Source organism: Oncorhynchus nerka, linkage group LG12 (genome assembly GCF_034236695.1).
Source record: "Oncorhynchus nerka isolate Pitt River linkage group LG12, Oner_Uvic_2.0, whole genome shotgun sequence".
Taxonomy (NCBI): domain Eukaryota; kingdom Metazoa; phylum Chordata; class Actinopteri; order Salmoniformes; family Salmonidae; genus Oncorhynchus; species Oncorhynchus nerka.
In genome coordinates this window covers 81408167-81423444 of record NC_088407.1, presented here as the reverse complement: position 1 = coordinate 81423444, position 15278 = coordinate 81408167, and the positions used below count along the sequence as shown (strand labels likewise).

At 47.7% G+C, this 15278-nt stretch overlaps 1 pseudogene; it reads right to left on the bottom strand.

Moving 5' to 3' along the window:
• The window catches only part of LOC135574139 (uncharacterized), a 154636-nt pseudogene that overhangs the window by 106051 nt on the left and 33307 nt on the right, over positions 1-15278 (bottom strand).

Below are 15278 nucleotides of genomic sequence, written 5' to 3'. Positions count from 1 at the left end.
TAGTCCTATCACCCTCCCTAGTCCTATCACCCCTCCTAGTCCCTATCACCCTCCTAGACCTATCACCCTCCCTAGTCCTATCACCCCTCCCAAGTCCCTATCACCCCTCCTAGTCCCTATCACCTCCTCCTGAGACCTATCACCCCTCCTAGTCCCTATCACCCTCCCCTAGTCCCTATCACCCCTCCCTAGTCCCTATCACCCCTCCCTAGTCCCTATCACCCTCCTCTAGTCCCTAGTCCCTATCACCCCTCCCTAGTCCCCATCACCCCCCTAGTCCTATCACCCTCCCTAGTCCCCATCACCCCCCCTAACCCTATCACCCTCCCTAGACCCCTATCACCCCTCCTAGACCCTATCACCCCTCCCTAGTCCCTATCACCCTCCCTAGTCCCTATCACCCCTCCTAGACCTATCACCTCCCTTAGACCCTATCACCCCTCCCTAACCCTATCACCCCTCCTAGACCCTATCACCCTCCCTAGTCCCTATCACCTCCCTTTATTACCCTATCACTCTCCTAATCCCTATCACCTCTCCTAGTCCCTATCACCCTCCCTAGTCCCTATTAACCCTCCTAGTCCCTATCACCCCTCCTAACCCTATCACCCTCCTAGTCCCTATCACCCTCCCTAGTCCCTATCACCCCTCCCTAGTTCCTATCACCCCCCTAGTCCCTATCACCCCTCCCCTAGTCCTATCACCCCTCCCTAGTCCCTATCACCCTCCCTGGTCCTATTGGAGTAAATCCCTACTCCTTTATCATTTTCCCTAGTCCCTATCACCCTCCCTAACCCTATCACCCCTCCGTGAACCCTATCACCCTCACTAGTCCCTATCACCCCTCCCTAGTCCCTATAACCCCTCCTAGTCCTATAACCCTCCCTAGTCCCTATCACCCCTCCCTAGTCCTATCACCCTCCCTAGTCCCTATCACCCTCCCTAGTACCTATCACCCTCCCTAGTCCTATCACCCCTCCCTAGTCCCTATCACCCCTCCCTAACGCTATCACCCTCCCTAGTTGGAGTAAATATATACTTTCCTTTATTATTTCCCCCTAGTCCCTATCACCACTCCCTAGTCCCTATCACCCCTCCCTAACCCTATCACCCCTCCCTAACCATATCACCCCTCCCTAGTTGGAGTAAATATATACTTTCCTTTATTATTTTCCCCTAACCCTATCACCCCTCCCTAACCCTATCACCCTCCCTAGTTGGAGTAAATATATACTTTCCTTTATTATTTCCCCCTAGTCCCTATCACCCCTCCCTAGTCCCTATCACCCCTCCCTAGTCCCTAGTCCCTATCACCCTCCCTAGTCCCTATCACCCCTCCCTAACCTATCACCCCTCCTAGTCCTATCACCCCTCCTAGTCCCTATCACCCTCCCTAGTCCCCATCACCCCTCCCTAGTCCCTATCACCCCTCCCTAGTCCCTATCCCTCCCTAGTCCCTACCACCCCCCTCCTAGTCCCTATCACCCCTCCCTGGTCCCTATCACCCTCCTGGGTCCTATCACCCTCCCCTGGGGTCCATCACCCCTCCCTGGTCCTATCACCTCCCTAGTCCCTATCACCCCTCCCTAGTCCTATCACCCTCCTAGTCCTATCACCCCTCCCTAGTCCTATCACCCCCTAACCCTATCACCCCTCCCTAGTCCCTATCACCCTTCCCTGGTCCCTATCACCCCTCCCTGGGGTCTATCACCCCTCCCTGGGGTCTATCACCCCTCCCTAGTCCCTATCACCCCTCCCTAGTCCCGATCACCCCTCCCTAGTCCTATCACCCCTCCCTAGTCCCTATCACCCCTCCCTAGTCCTATCACCCCTCCCTAACCCTATCACCCCCCCTAACCCTATCACCCCTCCCTAACCCTATCACCCCTCCCTAGTTGGAGTAAATATATACTTTCCTTTATTATTTTCCCCTAGTCCCTATCACCCCTCCCTAACCCTATCACCCTCCCTAGTTGGAGTAAATATATACTTTCCTTTATTATTTCCCCCTAGTCCCTATCACCCCTCCCTAGTCCCTATCACCCCCCCCTAACCCTATCACCCTCCCTAACCCTATCACCCCTCCCTAACCCTATCACCCCTCCCTAGTTGGAGTAAATATATACTTTCCTTTATTATTTTCCCCTAGTCCCTATCACCCCTCCCTAACCCTATCACCCTCACTAGTTGGAGTAAACATATACTTTCCTTTATTATTTCCCCCTAGTCCCTATCACCCCTCCCTAGTCCCTATCACCCCTCCCTAGTGCCTATCACCCCTCCCTAGTGCCTATCACCCCTCCCTAGTCCCTATCACCCCTCCCTAGTCCCTATCACCCCTCCCTAGTCCCTATCACCCCTCCCTAGTCCCTATCACCCTTCCCTAACCCTATCACCCCTCCCTAGTCCCTATCACCCCTCCCTAGTCCCTATCACCCCTCCCTAGACCCTATCACCCCTCCCTAGTCCCTATCACCCCTCCCTAACCCTATCACCCCTCCCTAGTCCCTATCACCACTCCCTAGTCCCTATCACCCTCCTAGTCCTATCACCCTCCCTAACCCTATCACCCCTCCTAGACCTATCACCCCTCCCTAGTTCCTATCACCCCTCCCTAGTCCTATCACCCTCCTAGTCCCTATCACCCTCCCTAACCCTATCACCTCCTCCCTAGTCCCTATCACCCCTCCCTAGTCCTATCACCCTCCCTAGTCCCTATCACCCCTCCCTAGTCCCTATCACCCCTCCTAGTCCCTATCACCCCTCCTTAGACCCTATCACCCCTTCCTAGACCTATCACCCCTCCCTAGTCCTATCACCCCTCCTAGTCCCTAGTCCCTATCACCCCCCTAGTCCCTATCACCCTCCCTAGTCCCTATCACCCCTCCCTAGTCCCTATCACCCTCCCTAGTCCCTATCACCCCTCCTAGTCCCTTTCACCCCTCCCTAGACCCTATCACCCCTCCCTAGTCCCTATCACCCTCCCTAGTCCCTATCACCCTCCCTAGACCCTATCACCCCTCCCTAGTCCCTATCACCCCTAGTCCCTATCACCTCCTAGTCCCTATCACCCTCCTAGTCCCTATCACCCTCCTAGTCCCTATCACCCCTCCCTAGTCCTATCACCCTCCTAGACCCTATCACCCCTCCTAGTCCCTATCACCCCTCCCTAGTCCCTATCACCCCTCCTAGACCCTATCACCCCTCCTAGTCCCTATCACCTCCTAGACCTATCACCCCTCCCTATTCCCTATCACCTCCCTAGTCCCTATCACCCCTCCCTAGTCCCTATCACCCCTCCTAGTCCCTATCACCCCTCCCTAGTCCATATCACCACTCCCTAGTCCCTATCACCCCTCCTAGTCCCTATCACCATCCCTAGTCCCTATCACCCCTCCCCTAGTCCCTATCACCCTCCCTAGTCCCTATCACCCTCCTAGTCCTATAACCCCTCCTAGTCCCTATCACCCCTCCCTAGTCCCTATCACCCCTCCCTAGTCCCTATCACCCCTCCCTAGTCCCTTTCACCCCTCCCTAGTACCTATCATCCCTCCCTAGTCCCTATCACCCCTCCCTAGTCCCTATCACCCCTCCCTAACCCTATCACCCCTCCCTAGACCCTATCACCCCTCCCTAGTTGGAGTAAACTAATGGAAAACGATGTGTATGCTTCCACTTCCTGCTAATACAAACTATATACATTTTATGGACACAGTATATTTTACACTAGTTATCTTTAGTTTGTTTTTAGTCCCATCCTTCAGGTACCCTCAACACCTCCCATCTATCTCTGAAAACCATCCAGTCCCATCCTTCAGGTACCCTCAACACCTCCCATCTATCTCTGAAAACCATCCAGTCCCATCCTTCAGGTACCCTCAACACCTCCCATCTATCTCTGAAAACCATCCAGTCCCATCCTTCAGGTACCCTCAACACCTCCCATCTATCTCTGAAAACCATCCAGTCCCATCCTTCAGGTACCCTCAACACCTCCCATCTATCTCTGAAAACCATCCAGTCCCATCCTTCAGGTACCCTCAACACCTCCCATCTATCTCTGAAAACCATCCAGTCCCATCCTTCAGGTACCCTCAACACCTCCCATCTATCTCTGAAAACCATCCAGTCCCATCCTTCAGGTACCCTCAACACCTCCCATCTATCTCTGAAAACCATCCTGTGATGTTTCACAAAAGTTCTGAACGTTTCTCTTAGCCAAAATGTTTATCTTTAATTTACCGTAGAAACTATGAGAATAGTATGATTATATTATTGATTGACTATGACTTTTTTTGTTGTTGAATTTTTACCCCCTTTTCTCCCCAATTTCGTGGTATCCAATATTTACTCATCGCTACAACTCCCGTACGGGCCACCAGTGGTGGTGGTGGTGGTGGTGTGTGTGTGTATGTGTGTCAGTCTGCAAGAGTGTGAGTGTAGGCGTGATAGGTGGATATACAGAATAGGAATATATAAATACTGATGGTAATATACTAGTAGTAATATATACATGTAAACAAGGATGAAAAGTGACTGGTAGCAGGACTATATAAATACTGGTGGTATTATACTAGTGATAATATATACATGTAAACAGCAGTAATAGTGACCAGTAGCAGGAATATATAAATACTGGTGGTAATATACTAGTGGTAATATATACATGTAAACAGCAGTAATAGTGACCAGTAGCAAGATAAATATATACTAATGGTAATAGAAATCAATAATCAATGAACAACAGCATAGTGGTAGTAATACATCTAATCAATAACCATTTTAGCAGCAGCGTAGGTGTGTGTGTGTGTGTGTGTAAGTGTGTGGCATCAGTAATGAGTGCGTGAGTGGGGGTGTGATTGAGTGTGTGTATGTGTGTGAGTAACAGTGACAGTTAAGGTGTGTGTGTGTTTAAGTCGACACTATCAGTCAAGCGGTGGGCAAGTCCTTGCATCCATAATTCTGTCCTTGAAAGTGATTACATTTCTCCAGCCCCATTCCTCAGCTTCTGACCCAAACGGGGGTGGGGACATCACTTGTTTCAATTGCTGATTGCCGCTTTAATCAATTAGTACATACTTTCGCACACATGACCTGTTGGAAGTCAACCAGGTAAACTCAGAATACACAACAGTTTCACGGTTTGAGAGAGAGAGAGAGAGAGAGAGAGAGAGAGAGAGAGAGAAAATGTAACAAGACTCTATAGATCAGGGTTCCCCAATCTCAAAGTATCTGTTAGATGGTATATATTACTATAGAGCAGGGGTCTCCAAACCTTTTCTATCGTGAGGGTTACTTTAACAAAATGAAACTTGTCATCAGCTACTAATTTGTTTTCTAGCTTTCGAATAGGCACATTCTTCTCCTCTCCCCTGGAACTCTTCCCAGGGTCCTTAGTGTACAAGAGAAAGTAGTGCACTATGTTATCAACTCTTCCCAGAGTCCTTAGTGTACAAGAGAAAGTAGTGCACTGTTATCAACTCTTCCCAGGGTCCTTATTGTACAAGAGAAAGTAGTGCACTGTTATCAACTCTTCCCAGAGTCCTTAGTGTACAAGAGAAAGTAGTGCATTATGTTATCAACTCTTCCCAGAGTACTTAGTGTACAAGAGAAAGTAGTGCACTATGTTATCAACTCTTCCCAGGGTCCTTAGTGTACAAGTGCACTGTGTTGTTTTCTGTCAATATACCTGGTAAAATAACGATTATTAATTAAACAACAATCAAATATTAGATTTGTTTTCCCCAAAATAATTATGTTCTCAGTTAAATTTTTCCTGGTTTCTTTTTCACTCTTAAAATTACTATTTGTTTATAGCAAAAAATATGAATTGCATGTTTCGAGTCCATGTCAATGCATAAATCACATCAACATACTTTTTTTAGGGTCTGGAAGAATTTAGAGTTTTGAGTGTAATTCTCCTTTAAGTGCGCATCTAGGGAGTGAGGAATTTGAGGTCTAATGCCGGCCTTGTGATGGTTCTGTGCTGCTGCTCATTTTATGGCAAAGTTTGCAAACAACAAATAATAGTGTAACGGTTTTCTAGGTGTGGTGAAGGAGAGTCGGACCAAACTGCAGCGTGTCGATTGCGATCCATGTTTATTTAAACAAAACGTAAACACGACTAAACACGAACACTACAAAACAATAGACGAAATGAAAACCGAAAACAGCCTATACTTGTGTCAACTAACATCAAACAAGAACATCAAGACACTCAGGACAATCACCCATGACAAACTCAAAGAATATGGCTGCCTAAATATGGTTCCCAATCAGAGACAACGATAAGCACCTGGAGAGCACCTGCACACTAATCCTGGCTGACTGGCGGATCCTGGCAGACTGGTGGATCTAACTGATCCTGACGCTGGGCAGACTGGCGGCGCTGGGCAGACTGGCGACGCTGGGCAGACTGGCGGCGCTGGCGGCGCTGGGCAGACTGGCGGCGCTGGGCAGACTGGCGGCACTGGCGGCGCTGGGCAGACTGGCGGCTCCTTGCAGACTGACAGCTCCTTGCAGACTGGCAGCTCCTTGCAGACTGGCAGCTCCTTGCAGACTGGCAGCTCTGGCTGCTTCATGTAGACTGACAGCTCTGGCTGCTCCTTGCAGACTGGCAGCTCCATGCAGACTGGCAGCTCTGGCTGCTCCATGCAGACTGACAGCTCCATGTAGACTGACAGCTCTGGCTGCTCCATGTAGGCTGACAGCTCTGGCTGCTCCATGTAGGCTGACAGCTCTGGCTGCTCCATGCAGGCTGGCAGCTCTGGCTGCGCTGAACAGACAGGAGACTCCAGCAGCGCTGTAGAGGAAGAAGGCTCTAGCTGAGCTGAACAGGCGGGAGACTCCGACAGCGCAGGAGAGACGAGGCGCACTATAGGCCTGATGCGTGGTGTTGGCACTGGTGGTACTGAACCGAGGACACGCACAGGAAGCCTGGTGCGGGGAGCTGCTACTGGAGGGCTGGGGTGTGGAGGTGGTACTGAATAGACCGGACCGTGCAGGCGCACTGGAGCTCTTGAGCACCGAGCCTGCCCAACCTTACCTGGTTGAATACTCTCGGTCGCCCTGCCAGTGCGGCGAGGTGGAATAGCCCGCACTGGGCTATGCAGGCGAACCGGAGACACCGAGCGCAAGGCTGGTGCCATGTAAGCCGGCCCAAGGAGACGCACTGGGGACCAGATGCGTAGAGCCGGCTTCATGGCATTTGGCTCGACGCTCAATCTAGCCCGGCCGATACGCGGAGCTGGAATATACCGCACCGGGCTATGCACCCGCACTGGGGACACCGTGCGCACCACTGCATAACACGTTGCCTGCCCAGCCCCCCGGTAACCACAGGAAGTTAGCGTAGGTCTCCTACCTAGCGTAGCCCTACTCCCTGTGAGCCCCCCCCAATAATTTTTTGGGGCTGACTCTCGGGCTTCCATCCGCTACGCCGTGCTGCCTCCTCATACCTGCGCCTCTCAGCTTTCTCCGCCTCCAGTTCTTCCTTGGGGCGACGATATTCTCCAGGCTGAGCTCAGGGTCCTTTACCGTCCAGGTCGTCCTCCCATGTCCATTTCTTCAAGTAATGCAGCCTCTCCCACTGCAGCTGCTGCTGCTCCTGCTGCTGCTGCCTCTGTTGCCTCTCCTGCGGCTCCTGCCTGTTGACACGCTGCTTGGTCCGTTTGTGGTGGGTGATTCTGTAACGGTTTTCTAGGTGTGGTGAAGGAGAGTCGGACCAAACTGCAGCGTGTCGATTGCGATCCATGTTTATTTAAACAAAACACGAACACTACAAAACAATAAACGAACCGAAAACAGCCTATACTTGTGTCAACTAACATCAAACAAGGACATCAAGACACTCAGGACAATCACCCACGACAAACTCAAAGAATATGGCTGCCTAAATATGGTTCCCAATCAGAGACAACGATAAGCACCTGCCTCTGATTGAGAACCACTCCAGACAGCCATAGACTTTGCTAGATAACCCCACTAGCTACAATCCCAAATACATACACACCAAAACCCCAAGACAAAACACACCACAATACAAAAACTCCATGCCACACCCTGGCCTGACCCAATACATGAAGAAAAACACAAAATACTTAGACCAGGGCGTGACAAATAGATACAAATGATATACTTCTGCCAGGTAAGCCTACTATACAGTTAACATTTAATTGAGCAGGTTTTGGGCAACGTTTTTCTGTCAACCCACAAGATGGTTATCACATCAACTGGCTACACACGGTGATAGACAAACAAGCCCACCTCACAGACAGACAGGGGGGACAATATTCCTGGAAATTAATTGGCAGATATTGTGTTAGGTTTGGCTTTTTAAGCCAATGGTGGCTAACCAGGGGTGGGATAATGTCAATGAATCATTGGTTACATAGTACCTGGGAGCTTTCGGTGTCTGATACTTCTGAGATTTGTTTATGACAGTTTGTGGTGGGAACATGTGAAAATTGCACGTACTTTCAAAATGGTTTGACAAGCTACTCATAGGTGGCCTATGAGCTACTTGCGATCAACCTGTTGCAGACCCTGTTATAGGGATACGACAGTTATGGTAGTTAGTTTCTTGCCAATCAATTGCCTCTGCTTATAACTCTGGACCAGTTACAGAGAGACAGTCTAGCCAAGAAAACACCCACACTGCCTGGCCCCATTCACTCTTAGTCAGCCACACACTCACTCACTCTCAGCCAGCCAGAGGCTAGCTACTCTCTCTAGTTAGCCACACTCTCTCTCTCTCTCGTCCCACCTCCAATTCACTTCTCACACCACATCAAGAAGAGCTGTTTAATTCACTGCCCTCTTTCTCTCTTTCTCCCCCTCTTGTTCAACCATGCCGCTAAATAGATTCTCTCTCTCTTCACTCCCTCTTCCTCTCTACCTCCACCTCTCTCTCTCTTTCTCTCCACCCCTCTCTGTTTCTCTCTCTCTCTCTGTCTGGGCAATATACAGAAAAACATTTTGCTCCTGGCTTTAAAACAAGAGAGACACATTACTTCCTAATCTTTAACATCTTCCTTCAAAATCCTCGTATCCGTCTACCCAGCCCCCTTCTTCTCTTTCCCCCTCTCTCTTTTCTCTCTCTCTCTCTCTCCCTCGCCTGTCAACAGTGCCCGAGTTATAGTGTCGGGGCTCATCGTCACGCCAACAATTACACCAAGCCGCGCGCCTTTCGTTGAGGCATTCTTTTAATTACTGGAAATGTGTCAAATGATTACACCCAATCTAAATCATGCGTCCCCTCTCATTTCATTCCATTTCACTAGGATGATTTGGAATGATACACTAGGTGGTTTGGTTTGGTTTAGTCTTCCCCTGTCCAATCTGAATTGGAGACAGCAGCTAAATGCTGGTGTCTCAGTTGGAGGGCTGCCTGTCTGTCGCTGCCATAAGCGGGGCTGTGATGAACAGCGTATGAAACTGTAATGACATCTAAACTGTGGGTACGCTATAGATTAACCTAAAAAAGCCATTGAGGCTGTCAGAGAATAGCTACAGGCAGGAATTGGTGTCGTGTGTGTGTGTGTGTGTGTGTGTGTGTGTGTGTGTGTGTGTGTGTGTGTGTGTGTGTGTGTGTGTGTGTGTGTGTGTGTGTGTGTGTAAGCCACTCCGTCAATTCCCTCAAAATAAATATTCTGCGATAACTGTTCAGGGGCTATGTCCTGTGGCTATATCTCATTGACGGGGCCGCAGTGAAAAGGGTCAAAAGCTTCAAGTTCCTCGGGGGTGCACATCCCTGACAACCTGAAATGGTCCCTGTCGGGGAGTATCATCGCCTGGTACGGCAATTGAACTGTCCACAACGGCAGGGCTCTCCAGAGGGTGGTGCGGTCAGCCCAACTTATTATCGAGGAAACACTGCCTGCCCTCCAGGACATCTACAGCACCCGGTGTCACAGGAAGGCCATAAAGATCATCAAGGACCTCAGTCACCCGAGCCACAACTCGTTCACCCCGCTACCAGAAGGAAGTGACAGAACAGGTGCATCTATCTCCAGGCCATCATCAGACTGTTAAAACAGTAAACACTAGCCGGCCTCCGCCCAGTACCCTGCCCTGAAGCTTAGTCACTGTTTCTAGCCGGCTACACTACCCTGCACCTTAAGAGACAGCTTTGCCCTGTGTACATGGAGTCATTGAACACTGGTCACTTTAAAAAGGTCATAAACAGTGAAAATAATGTTTTTCATCAAATGGGATGACATCTTGATGGAACCAGTTCATCATAGTTTGACGTAAGTATGAAAAATAACTGAAGCTGGTATCATACAGTTACTGGTCCCCTCCCATGTCAAACGTTTGGATTCAGGAAGCAGGTATTACTTTATGCAAAGTCAGGTAAAGCCGGTAATGTTTATACACCAATGATAGTGTCTTGTAATTATAACTCATTTAAATATGTAACGCCTTAAAACCGTCATCATATGGCTTTGTTTACAAACCATAAAATAGCGTAAGCACAACGTGGTAGAACAATACTGGTAACTATAACCCCTTTTCATCTGTGTCGTGACTTTTAGCTAGCAAGCTACCTACCACTGTGTCGTGACTTTTAGCTAGCAAGCTACCTACCACTGTGTCGTGACTTTTAGCTAGCAAGCTACCTACCACTGTGTCGTGACTTTTAGCTAGCAAGCTACCTACCACTGTGTTGTGACTTTTAGCTAGCAAGCTACCTACCGCTGTGTTGTGACTGGATGCCATAGTGTTGATTTAACTTTACACTATCTTCTGAAGATTGAAGACATTGATTGGATAGCAGGACCTGCTTTTAATTTCAGGTGGACAGGCTGCACCGGAAATCATGTCACGCGTGTGTAGTACACATTTCAAGCGCAGTTGCTTTATCAATTGGGGAGAACATTTGATGGGTCTTGCCAGGAAGCTGATCCTGAAGACGGATGCTGTACAATCATTGACAGTGGATCAGTGGATCTTGCAAGCGCTGTAAGTATCAGAGTTTGATGAGTCTGACACGATGGCTGTAACAGTTTTGATATTTTCTGTAACACACCTGATATTCACTCTATGGTTTTGGTTCTTGCCCCCCTACGTTGTCTGAGAACTGCCAGCACACAGCTGACATGAAAGAATGTTGTCCACAGAAGGAGTTGCGTTGTGTATAGTATTTGTAATTTACCCCTAAAATCATGTTCTTCCATTCCATTGTGTGGGTTGTTGTCTTACAGTTAATGTAGCTTGTGTCATTGAGGCTAATCATGATGATTCCGTAGGGAAGGGGGGTAATTATTTAACTTTCCATCTCCTTGTGTCTTTCAAGTGTCATCAAGTTGTAATGACAGGCATTTTAGAAAATTCTGTCTGCACCGCTTCCAAGGCAACCACCGCAGCAGGAATGCTGCGATACAAAATCAGCTTACCCAGGGCAAAGAAGGGGGGATATGCTGTGAAGCCGTGACGACAGACCCAACAAACTGTAAGTTAGCGTCATTCATTTTAAATCGATTGAGCATTTCAGGCACACAAAAATTCCAAATAAAAACATGGAAAAGTTTCACAAAAAAGTACACAACCAACTATTGCATATTTCAAATTGAGTACTTCAAGAACTCCAGACAACACATAGTAAAATAAGTAGATCACTACTCCAACGAATTGATAGCATCGTGTTTCAGAAAAGGAAATAAAATTCACTACCTGTTTAACTGAACATTTCCCTTTTCAAAAACATTACAGGCTACATAGACAGGCTCCTGGGATCTCCTCTTCAACAAGGTCACCCTTGATCCAGCGCCGTATGTGGGGAAGCTGTGTGACCCCTGTCTGCCCATTGTGAGAGGCCTGACAAGGAGGAGGCCATAGCTGGATTTGTCTCCCTCTTCAATCTTGGGGGTGACTGAAACCAAGTGAGTGAGTGAAGCCTGCTTGATTGACGCGCGGGTACATGGGTCCCCCTCCTCTACCGCTTCCCTCCCCTTTAATCTCTGTAGATTTGCATTTTTTTACGTGATATGACATCACACTTTGTTACTTTGTATAGTTTCTATAATCATTCAGATGGGGGGGGATATGAGTGTTACAAATTGTACGAATCAATGGGGTCCTGCAAAAGTGTAGGGCGGCCACATGCCCATATTAGGACTATGGCTTTAATCTTTTTTTCTACTGTCGAATGATGCCTCACCATTATTTCTCATCTTTATTTCTCATGAGTGTTCATGTCGATCAGTCTTTCAGCTCGGCTGGCCGACTGTAAACTATATAATAAATGTCTTATGGATACATCCAGTTGAAGTCAGAAATTTACACACAATTAAGTTGGAGTCATTAAAACCCGTTTTTCAATCACTCCACAAATTTCTTGTTAACAAACTATAGGAGTAGGATGAGGGCACGGCTAAAGGCTATAAGAACTGGTCGTCGAGTGCATTGGGAACAGAGTATAAAAGGAGCAGATTTCTGGGCATGGTAGGATAGATTCAGGGCATAATGTACAGACAAGGGTATGGTAGGATGTGAGTACAGTGGAGGTAAACCTAGGCATTGAGTGACGATGAGAGAGGTTGCATCTCTGGAAGGCACCAGTTAAGCTAGGTGAGGTCTCCGCATGTGTGGGGGCTGGGACAAAGGAGCTATCTAAGGCATGTTGAGTGGGACTCGGGGCTCCGCAGTAAAGTAAAACAATGATAACTATCCTAAACAACAGTATACAAGGCATATTGACATTAGAGAGAGGCATAAAGCAATCACAGGTATTGATTGGGAGAGCTAAGACAACAACGGGTAAACAGCTAAGACAACAACAACGGGTAAACAGCTAAGACAACAACGGGTAAACAGCTAAGACAACAACAACGGGTAAACAGCTAAGACAACAACGGGTAAACAGCTAAGACAAGAACAACGGGTAAATGGCGATGAATGGGCAGAGAGGGTCAGTTAGCTACACACAGGGCCTGAGTTCGAGGCTGGGGCCGACAGATAAACAAAATGAAGTACCGTGTTAATGAACGGTCCAGCAGGCATCAGCTGTGTAGCCGAGTGAACATAGGGTTCAATGAGCAGCAATAGATGAAACGGAGCCGTTCGTTTGGTAGTCGTTACTACGGTAGGCGTGCGGGAGACACGGCGTTCAGAAACCTAGCGTGCCGGGGCTAGCAGATGGTCTTCACCGACATCCATGACGCAGAGGACGGTTGAGAGCACATCAGCCCGAATTACGTCAGCAGACCAGTCATGATGGATCGGCGTGGCTCCGTGTCAACAAAAGGTACAGGCCAATTGGCAAGAGAGCTATTGTAGTTGATGTACGTCGTTGGCTAGCCAGGAGATGGGCCTAGCTTGAGGCTAGCTCGAGGCTAACCGGTGCTTGCTTCTGGACAAGGGCGTTATCCACAATAGCCACTAATGGTCTAGAGCTTGCGGCAGGAATCTGGTGATGTAGTGGAGAAAAGCAGTTTGAGATGCTCAGGGCTGATATCGCGCTGTGCAGACTGGCAGGTATGATTATTAAAGTGGCTGGTGTGTGAGCTAAAGGTAAAGACCACTAGCAGTGGCTAACAATGACTAAATAGCTGGTAGCTAATTATCTGGCTAGCTTCTGATGGCTAGTTTATGATGGAGGTTTAAGATTATAAGGTCTAAAAAATAGCAGATCCGTGCCACATTGGGTGAGGCGGGTTGCAGGAAGGTATATTTGAATCGAAAATGGAAAAAAGAGATTCAAATATATTGAAATATACACAAAAAAACACAAAAAAATGAATATTTACACGGGATAAAAACAAACACGTCTTACTGCTACGCCATCTTGGATTACAATGATGTCCACGTGTGCATAACGATGGTTGCCAGGCCCGGTGGTTAGTCCACCGGCGACGCCGAGCACCGGAGTGGGAGTAGGCGTGACTATACAATTCTGAACGTATTTGTATTTATAATGCTAATGCGGAGGCACCAATAAACTGTCCAGTACACTTATTGTATGCTGTTTTCATGTACGTTCCCTCGTGTCTAAGCTTCTAAGATGACTCAGGCTTTACTTAGTCTTAGGAAGAAGTGCATCAGTGAACTGTATCCTGTAATTAGTTACACAGCAATAGAAATGCAGTTGTGTACTGATGCTGTTTGTCTGATATCCAATACTCCATGATCAGCTCTGTTGACCATGAGAGCATTTTGCAGAGAAATGTGTGTGTTGAGGCATACTGCTTAGGCTCGAAATGACATGTGGCCGAGTGTTTACCTGAACATCAATGACTCAACCATTGTTTACCTGAACATCAATGACTCAACCATTGTTTACCTTGTTACCTGGCAACGACCACAAGTGTGTTTCAAAGAGCTGTCAGTCAAGGCAAGCTCATGATATAAGCTCCCCACCCACTCAGCCTGTTCTCTCAGGCTTCCTGATATTTAGAGATGAGAGATAATTTACAATTTCTTCAATTCTGAGCATTGTAATAGTGTAAAAATATTATGGAGGACGTTTTGGTCATTCAAAGGATATTTTTACTTGGGAAATGGGATGACTGTGTGGGATCTTTAGTCATTTTTACATACTGCTTTATCTGTATATAAAGGGAAAGGGGGATACCTAGTCAGTTGTACCTTCAACTGAAATGTGTCTTCCACATTGAATCAGAGAGGTTCCTTAATCTACATCCAGGTCTTCGGCGCCGTGGGAACAGTGGGTTAACTGCCTTGCTCAGGGGCAGAATGACAGTTTTTTTTTCATTGTCAGTTCGGGTATTGGATTAGATGGATGACTGAGGAAATGTACATTTGTAACAGAGTGATATCAAAATGACTAATTAAAAAGATTCCACGTCACTGTAGTTTTTGTGAGGTGTTAGCTAGGTCACTAATCACGTTGATATGACTGTAAAATGTTTGAGAATAGTTTATAGCTGAAAATAAATCTGTACAACGGCGCCATCTTGTGGAATAAAATAAACAGTGCAGCCATCCAGACTAGTAGATATAAACGCAGCGCTCCGTTCCATCACGTGATGACAGGCAACTCGATGTTGTCTTCGCGCCATGGACCAGAGCTACTACTACTGTATATGGGTGCTAATTCCTTTCATTTATGGCTTTCTGGTCGGGGTCACACAGCTCGTAAACCTTTAGGAGGAAATACATTGCAATGTAACAAAGTATACATTTTAGAAAGGAGAGATAGATGGGGTGTAATCAACGGTCTGACGGGAGTAACGTCACACTAACCGGCTCCTAAACTAGTATGATGCTAGTTCGTACCTTTTCAAACTATTTATTGTCAATGGCAGTGATTTTCTCTC